The following is an 8,913-nucleotide window of genomic DNA, read 5'->3' on the forward strand; positions in this document are numbered from 1 at the left end:
ACTAATCAATCTCAAGTATAAACAATGTAATGCAATGAAATGCAATGCATGCCGATGTCACTCCCCAATTTCAACATTCAAAACCATCACTTTCAAACGGTTAATATAACCCGTCCTTTGGTGACCCCGCAACGACATGAGAGAAGGATTGGCTAGTGTCCCTGACCCTTGGTACCCCCGCGGCGTCATTTTGGGCCCAGCTAACTCAACCACGCTAGGGCAATCTCCCTAATTCCCTCTAGGCTATATTAACCCTCCGGCCCTTTGGTACCCCCGCGGCGACCGGGTTTTTGTAAAACCAATTCATCAAAACTTTCCCAAAATTCCCCATTTTCATTTCAAAACAATTCTTCCCATTTCTTGCCCAATGCCAATGCATAGATGCGTTAATGCCATGTATGTAATTATCATCCCATAACTAGTACAAATTTTGATTAACAAGGCATAATTCGCAAGGATCATCAAGAAGGTCATAACATGCTTTTATACAACAAAGATCTAGCATGATAAACATTTAAAACTCAACAATTAAGCATGTTCTTCACATAGGTCATTTAATACACATGATCACAATTAACATATAAACATAACTACTAACAATTTGCTAGAGTCTACATAATCTAATCATGCCTCGAAATGGGTTCCAAATTTCGAAATCCCTATGGAGAATCAAAGCTGAAATTGTTGGTGTGGATTCGAAGGCCTTGTCGTGGGCTTCGATTTGCCGCAAACGGCTTCCGAAAACTCAAAGGATTGAAGAAGCAATCTTGATTCAAAGTTTTGGTTGAAAAAGAAAAAGAAAATGCAAGATAAGGGAAGTGAGAGAGAGGGTTACGGGAGTGAGGGATTTTGAGAAACCAAATGTGGTCTCTAAACCACTTAAACAATGGTGGTGGGTCCCACCACCAACCTTTGACTTTTCCTTTTTCCTTTGATTTAATCTACACCACACAAACACATGCAATGCACCACCATACAAATGCTACACAAATCACATAAATTAAAATGTGTGAAATGCAAATGGAATCTACACCACACAAACACATGCAATGCACCACCATACAAATGCTACACAAATCACATAAATTAAAATGTGTGAAATGCAAATGGACTCATCTAAAATCCCGTACGAAAAATGTGAAAAGACGGAAATGCCCTCGCGGGGACAAAATTTCGGAAAAATGAAAAATGCTGAAAATCGGAAACATCACATGAACTATAAGGGAACTGATTATGAGGTGACCCAACCGAACTCAGGTCTCAAGTCTGGAGGTATTAAAGACAATGGTTACAAAGTTTGTCTTGGAGATGTGTATATATTCATTATGTCCCTGTTTTCTGTCAGAGGTCATATCCTCTCTTAGTTTTCTTTTTTGACCTTTTCGTTTATAATTCATGACGGAATTTTGGAAGGAAATGTAATTTACATGGTGGATACTGTAGAAAGAAAATATCATGATGGAATACTGAGAAAATGTTTGTTTAGGAGAGGTGTACATTTTAATTTATTTTTTCCCTGTTTTCTTTCAGAAGGTTGTTTATTCTCTGAGGTGTTCCCCACCCTCCTCACCATATATAACTTATGATAGAATTTTGGAGAGAAATGTAATTTACACAATGAAATACTGCGGAAAGAAAATATCATGATGGAATACTTAGTAAAAAGTAATACACTTCTTCACAGGCTAGAAGCTTCACATTCATTGAATTATCTGTATAAAAGCCCCCAAGGCCCTGTTACATTAGGAATAGTCTTAGTTCAATTTATATTGAAAATTTGAGGACACAGTTATGGATGATAATATTGTCATTTTCTTTTTCTTCCGTAAATTATTAATGCCCCAACTGTTTTTCTTGCTTCTTCTCTATTCATGTATTCACCTTCATGTCCTATGAAAAAAGCTCTCATTTCTTGAAGTCCAAATGAGAGCTGATGCCATAACTGGATGAATGCAACATGTACTCATGCTGATATACTTTCCTGTGTACATTATGTGTATTTTACCTTTGGCAAATTGAATGGTGTCCAATTTTATCTTTTCTTAGAGAAACAGTGATTGTAATTTTTCGCCGTCAAAAAATAATAATAATTATTATTATTATATTATTATTATTAGTTTTATAATAATAATAATATTGATAATTTCACTGGTTCTTGTTACTCTTACCTTTTTATAATGTAAGTTGAACATTTATACACACAATGTTACTATTGATGTTGTTTCTGTTCTCCTTAGACTTATTCTGCTTTTTAACTTTTGTAGTCGTAATATAGTTTTGTGGCCTCAATAAGCCTCATAATTAACATTCAAAAAATTTCTATGAAAGGATGGATGCTTGCTGGATGAAAGGATGGATGCTTGCTGGATGTTAGCAGTCACATTCTACATTCTCCACTTCCATGCCACATTCCTTTACCTGGGTTCAAAGGCTTTCGGTTCTGTGTTTCACAGTATGATGAGAAAGATAGACTGCTATTAAGAAATTTGTGCTTCGTTCTTGGAGCCAAATTTGTTGAAAAATTGACGAAAAAAGTCACTCATTTATTATGTAAGTTCACCAGCAGCCCGAAATATGAGGCTGCTTGCAAATGGGGGATACATTCAGTTGCATCTGAGTGGATTTATGATTGTGTTAAGCAAGTTAGTCTCTGTGTGTGTGTGTGTGCGCGCGCGCGCTCGCGCGCGCTTGCGCACGTGTGTGTTTTACTTTGTACCTATGCATGTGTTTGCTTCATCTTCATCTAGTTTGTTCATCATCTCTGTGGGTGCAGAATGAAGGTGTTTCTCCAAGTTCATTTTGCCCAAAAGAAGTTACTTCTAAAGACCAAGAGGCAGGATTCTGCACTATGAGCCAGTATCCTTCAGAAGCCATTCAAATGATATCTGGAGATAATGCATCCCAGTTTCCAAGTCAGTCCCAGGACCCGAGAATTCAAACTCAAGGTATTGGTAGCAGAAGTGACAGCTTTAGGGAAGAGTTAAATCATTCAAGTATTTGCAATAAGAAGACAAGGCTTTTGGGAGATGACAGCCAAAGGGGTCTACTATCTTGTGGAGTTAATCAAAATGATCCTATCTGGAGGATGAGTTCCACGGAAAACAACATAGCAGAAAACATTGAGGAAGTTTCTCATGCCATACCTGATGTAGCTTCTGCTATTGAGGATTTGTTAGAGCAAACGACTAAGGTAAAAGATGACGACTTTTCTCAACTGTATTGAGTCTGTTGATTGGTGACTTATCGATTGTCCGGTTTTTGGTATTAGATTCACGATCTGAAGTCACCAGGGGGGACTGCATGTGATAAAAGTGTATCCTTGTGTTCTTTTTAGTTTTGATCATTATGTCTTTTCTAATAGTGTTGACATTTGGCATTTGCACAAGTTTCAATCCATGACTGTAAAACAGCTTTTCTCATCTGATTGTTCAATCATTGGTCGAGATCCAACAGATCCTCAGTCTGCTTTTGGGTTGTCTAAGCACTGGATAAACAGGTGACTTTTTTATTTTATTTTATTATTTATTGGTTATCTTTACTTTTGAATATCTTTTCTATAAACAGTTACTTTATTTGTAATGTTATGTCCAAAAGACACCAAAAAAAAATATAACAGAAGTTTGAAGCTAAATGGTATTGGCATTTTTATGCTTTTTTGTTATTGCTAGCGAAATCATTTGACTTTCCATCATAACCTTACTAGAGATTATTTGCACCGAGAACTTAAGTCATGAAATAGTAAAATAATTAGTTCTAAAACATCAAAATCAGATGAGTAACATTTATGTGCTTTCTCTTGCTCATTTTCTTTCAACTGTGTCTTTGGGCTTAATTTGCTTCAGGGCTGATAAAACGGACGACATCCGCAATCGTTCTGAAGATCTAAATCCCGGCGTTTATGATGGTTTTAGCGAAACACAAACAGAATCTCAGGTTTCATCTAATCTTTTGCGGTTGTTTTTGGTTGTTTTTTATAACTGCAATTCTCCATAACCTTCATATTGCGTGAAAAATGCATCTCCTCGATAAGGAATAATGTAAATAAAATGAGACGAAACCGATCTGATCCCATTCAATTTTACATGACGATTGCACTGTGTTGCAAATGCAGGTTGTTGGTTATGAAGAGGATTTGTCTAGCAGGCAAATGATAATAGATAGGGTCCGAACGCGGAGTAGCATGACTTGAACCCCCAAGATCTCTTAATTGGACAAAAGAACTAGAGGCAAAAACCAAAGGTTACCAGCACAGAGGAAGCTGGTGAAAGAACATGCTGAAGTGAAGGTTTTGAACTTTGAAATTGGCTCTCCACTTTCCGAATCCTATGCGCTGATTGATTGATGTTTCTTCAACTGCTTTTGGCCAGTGCAGCGTAAAAATTTCTCATTTTGCATTCATCGCTTGAAGGATTTACATGCCAATGCCCTTAAAAGGAAGGGTTCTTTTAGGGAGTTGATGATACTGTCACAACTGTATTGCTTGTACCTTCAAATGCCATGTTTGTAGAACATTTATGTAATATTGTAAGCTTGTTAGTAAGCATCTAATGAAAATCAGTTCCAAAAATTTATTTCAATTTCACCACCCCACCTTCCCCCCACCCCCCACAAACACACAAACACACACACACATAAGCATCACTTATTTTTCTGTTCAGTGTTGCACTTTATATTCATTTTTGAACTCAAATAGCTCTTGAACTCATAAATTGGAACGTTATCCACAATTTGCTTTTAAGCAAAGCCGACACACCACCTGAATCCAACATGTTAACAAGAGTAGCGTAGATGGATCCATTGTCAGGAGGTATGGTTATGGTTATATGTGACAATGTTAATGTATGTCTATGCATTAAGCACCTTATTTATGCCCCATTGGGAACTCGGAAAATAACTGATTTACTTAGATGAAAAGTTCACCTTCTTCTTGGGAATTAAATGAACTTATTAAGAGTCCCAAGTCGAACCAATCTGTTCTTCAATACGAGGTCAATGTGCTTTCTATTAAAATCTTTTCAGATGACCGTAAAGACACTCTTACATGCTCACTTTAAGTTTTCTAACCCTATTTTGTGTTCACTCTTATATGCTCACTTTAAGTTCTCTAACCTGCTATGATTCAGCCACAAGCATATTCACCCTTATATGCTCACTTTAAGTTCTCTAACCTGCTATGATTCAGCCACAAGCATACACACATAACTAGAAAATCACAGCTTTTATACATCAAAAGACCAAGTTGATATTTTACAGAGATTTACATAACACACGACTGTACATGGTTACAACTTCGACAAGCTAAGTGTTCATTCAACTGCCACTTGTACTCCATTAAAGAACTTCAATAGTAACACAAAAGAAACCAACAGCTAAACAGTTCATCGACCACAGCTAGTGTGAGATATAAAACTGGTATTGGCATATTTCGATGAACAAAACGAAGTCCAAATCGAGTTATAATATTTCCATTTATTTGAGTCTTGGTTTCGGAAGCGAAAAATTCAAGTAAAGTTACTCACGACAATGGACAACAATTAGTGTAAGAGTGTGAGTGTGCTACCTATGAATTTCCACATGTAGGTTGGCTAGACCCACACCCAAAGACCTGGGGATATAAAAAATAATTAGGTAATAAACGAACAAATAATACAAGAGGAAATAATAAAATAAATAATAACGCAGGAAAACTAAAATAATAAACAAATCTCAAACCCTCTTATATCAATAATCTCCAAAGGACAAATCGGAATGCAAACATCATGGACCCCAAATAAAACCCATAACTGAAATAACGTCCAAATCTACTGAACAAAAGATAAACAAACTAAATCAACCAACGAAGATGATCCTACATCAATGACTCCGGAAGAGTGAAGATGAATGCTCTCTGATCAACACGAACAACATCTAAGTCTGGAATCGATTGACACCTAAAAAATATAACAAAGGTGGGTCAAAACTCATGAACAAGTTCTTTCTATAACGACCCAATCAAAGAATCGATAAGAGATATATCCCTAGCCAACTCATGCAATATCTACATAGTCAATATATATATATATTCATACTATGGGCTTTCAATGGACTATTGGGTAGTCTCAACCGGATAGTGAGAATATCATGAAAATCGCACATGGGTTGGTCAAGAGTCCCCTTCTACCAGGGCACACACATCTCCTATATCCAGCTACTCATCTCAACCAGCAATATATGCCTCAATCGTAACCACTAATCCCGAGACCTCAAGCTCGTATCAGGGCACACATATAAATATATATATATATATATATATATATCATAGCCATATCCCAACAATGGCACACATACATATAAAATATCATAGCTATATCTCGACAATGACATAACAAAGAGTGAGTCTAAACATATTAGCCAGCTCACCCACACTACACACATCACATAGCCATATCCCGACATTGGCACAAAATAGAATGGATCCAACTTATTAGTCAGTCCACCTATACCCATCAATTCATTAGACCATATCTAACAATGACATAAAATATCAAGGAGCCTAGCTTAATAGCCATATCAATGATCCCGTTACAAATATACACTAAATGCATCAAACCATATCTAACAATGGTAAACCATAAAGTACAGCCATGGATCATGCTTATAGATCATTATTACATCAACTAATATGATTAAAATCATAAATCATACTAATTCAATTAACTACAAAATTTAAATGTCTCAATGGTCTCAAAGGTTTAATTTATAACTTAATAGTTAATCAACCTCGAATCAAAACGACATAATTAAGTTCTATGCAATTTAAATCATATAACATTGTTCCCGAGAACTTAAAACATGTTCAGGACCTTTACAAATCAATTCGGGGTCATTCCGAACACTTTGGGAACAAATCAGGTATACAGTGCTCAAGCACACCAGCACAGTACAGTGTTAGAGCACTGCTCGAGCACTGGTTCTGGATTTTGACAGTGCTCGAGCTTTAGTTTGTAGAACCAGCTCGGCAGGTCCATTTTTAAGTCCTAAAATCCATCGTTAAGGGTCTTAAAGCATGCTTTTACGTCCCAATTGATTTTCATAATTCATATACAACATATATATACATATTAGCACTCTAGCACTCAAAAACATGAATTTAACACATTGAATTTGTAACGAACAAAATCCCGGATTCGGATCGCTAACCAGGTCCTAACCCGACCCGAGGTTACACAAGGGTAAAATGGTCAATTTACATCAAAGAGGATATAATGTGACTCTAAATAAGTCAAATGAGATGTATACAATCCGTTCTAGTCACTCCATGACATTCAAATAGGTTTAATGGGAGTTAGTCATGGTTCCCCACAACTACCCCTTCTCGGTTTGGAGAATTTTGCGACACAACTTCACTAAAATAGATATAACTCTCAATGTAGGTGAAATCTAAGAATGAAGTTGTTACCATTGGAAATCTAACAAAAAATTCTTCAATTTGGGCTCAAGAATGACCCCATTTGGATTTAAGATGAAGGAGTTATGACTACTTAAAGTTAGGGGTCCAATACTGGAGTGTTGCCAAGGCAACCTAATTCTGGGGGACTTGAACCAGTTCAGGATACTTGAACTGGTTCAACATGGGAAGTGTGCCCATGTTGGGAACCTAATTTCACTTTTGAACAGGTTCATGAACCGGTTCAAAATGGCCAGAATGATAAAAATGACCTAGCAAAACCTAATTTAAGTGCAAAGGGTTATGGACACCACTTAGGTTCCATAGAAGATCATTAAAATGCTTTTCAATCGGGTTATAACATGGTGTAGAAGATGTATAAGGTACTGATTACATCCGTATACTAGAATATATATATACCAAAGGATTCAATTACATGCCCAAATTATGCCAAAGTAGTCCAAAAGAATAGAAATACAAGTTTATGACCCTTAAGGTCATAATTACAACACTTTACTAAAAAAATAACGAATCGTCGTCACTTTACAAAATAATAGTTATCAACTAGGCATTGTTTACAAAAGTTTACAAAAGATGACTCGTCAACTTTAACTACGCTTGTGGAAGAACGTCATCAACACATCTTTGTCGTGACTTGAAAAATGTTAAAGGAAGGTGTAAGCGCAGAGGCTCAGTAGAAGATTCCTAAGGAACCAACTTTGGACTCCTTTGAGCCACACATCACACATTGGAGATTAACAGAAATCGGGATCATACTCAAGGGAATTTTATAGTATTCAAATCACATATCAATCCAATCACTAGCATTAGTATAATTTTTCGTACTTAGAATGAAAATGCAATGCAATGCAAATGGCCACCCCAAAAACACTTTGGTTTTTTTATGAAGTAGAGGTGTTCCAATTGAGATATTTGAGATATGTTCTAGTTTACTTTCAGGCAGTTTCATGTTTGAGAGTTAACGTGGGAAAGAGTGTGCTTGTCCTTGTGAGGGAGGTTCAGGAAGTGACTACAGCCTACTCTTGCGGCAGTTTTAGGGTGTCGAATGAGCTCCTTCCCTCTTTTGTATTTGGGTTTTCCATTAGGTGATTCGTCAAAGAGAGTGGGAAGTTGGGACCCGGTGATAGATCGATTCAAGATCGGGTTGACTAGGTGGAAAAACTACTATCTTTCGAAGTGGGAGAAGGTTATTTTGGTGAAGAGTACATTGTCCAATCTTCTAACTTATTATCTTTCAATTTTCTAGATTCCTTCCTCTATTGCTGAAAGACTCGAGAGTCTTCAATGAAACATTCTTTGGGGTGGGCCAGGGGAAGAGTTTAAGTATCATCTTGTCTGGTGAGAGCAGGTTTATGGGCCTCTTCAATTGGGTAATCTTGGGGTTAAGAGGTTGGCCCATTTCAACATAGCGCTCCTTGGCAAGTGGTTGTGGGGATTTAGTAGCGAAAGACATAGGTTATTGAGGA

At 36.8% G+C, this 8,913-nt stretch overlaps 1 pseudogene; it reads left to right on the top strand.

Annotated features, from left to right (window-relative positions):
* Positions 1-4,557, top strand: part of LOC132311130 (uncharacterized) — an 84,975-nt pseudogene extending 80,418 nt beyond the window's left edge.
* Positions 4,558-8,913: the final 4,356 nt, after the last annotated feature.

The sequence above is a fragment of the Cornus florida genome, unplaced genomic scaffold (assembly GCF_030987335.1).
Source record: "Cornus florida cultivar Cherokee Brave unplaced genomic scaffold, ASM3098733v1 CherokeeBrave_3.0.0_Hap2_Chr06, whole genome shotgun sequence".
In the NCBI taxonomy this organism is placed as follows: domain Eukaryota; kingdom Viridiplantae; phylum Streptophyta; class Magnoliopsida; order Cornales; family Cornaceae; genus Cornus; species Cornus florida.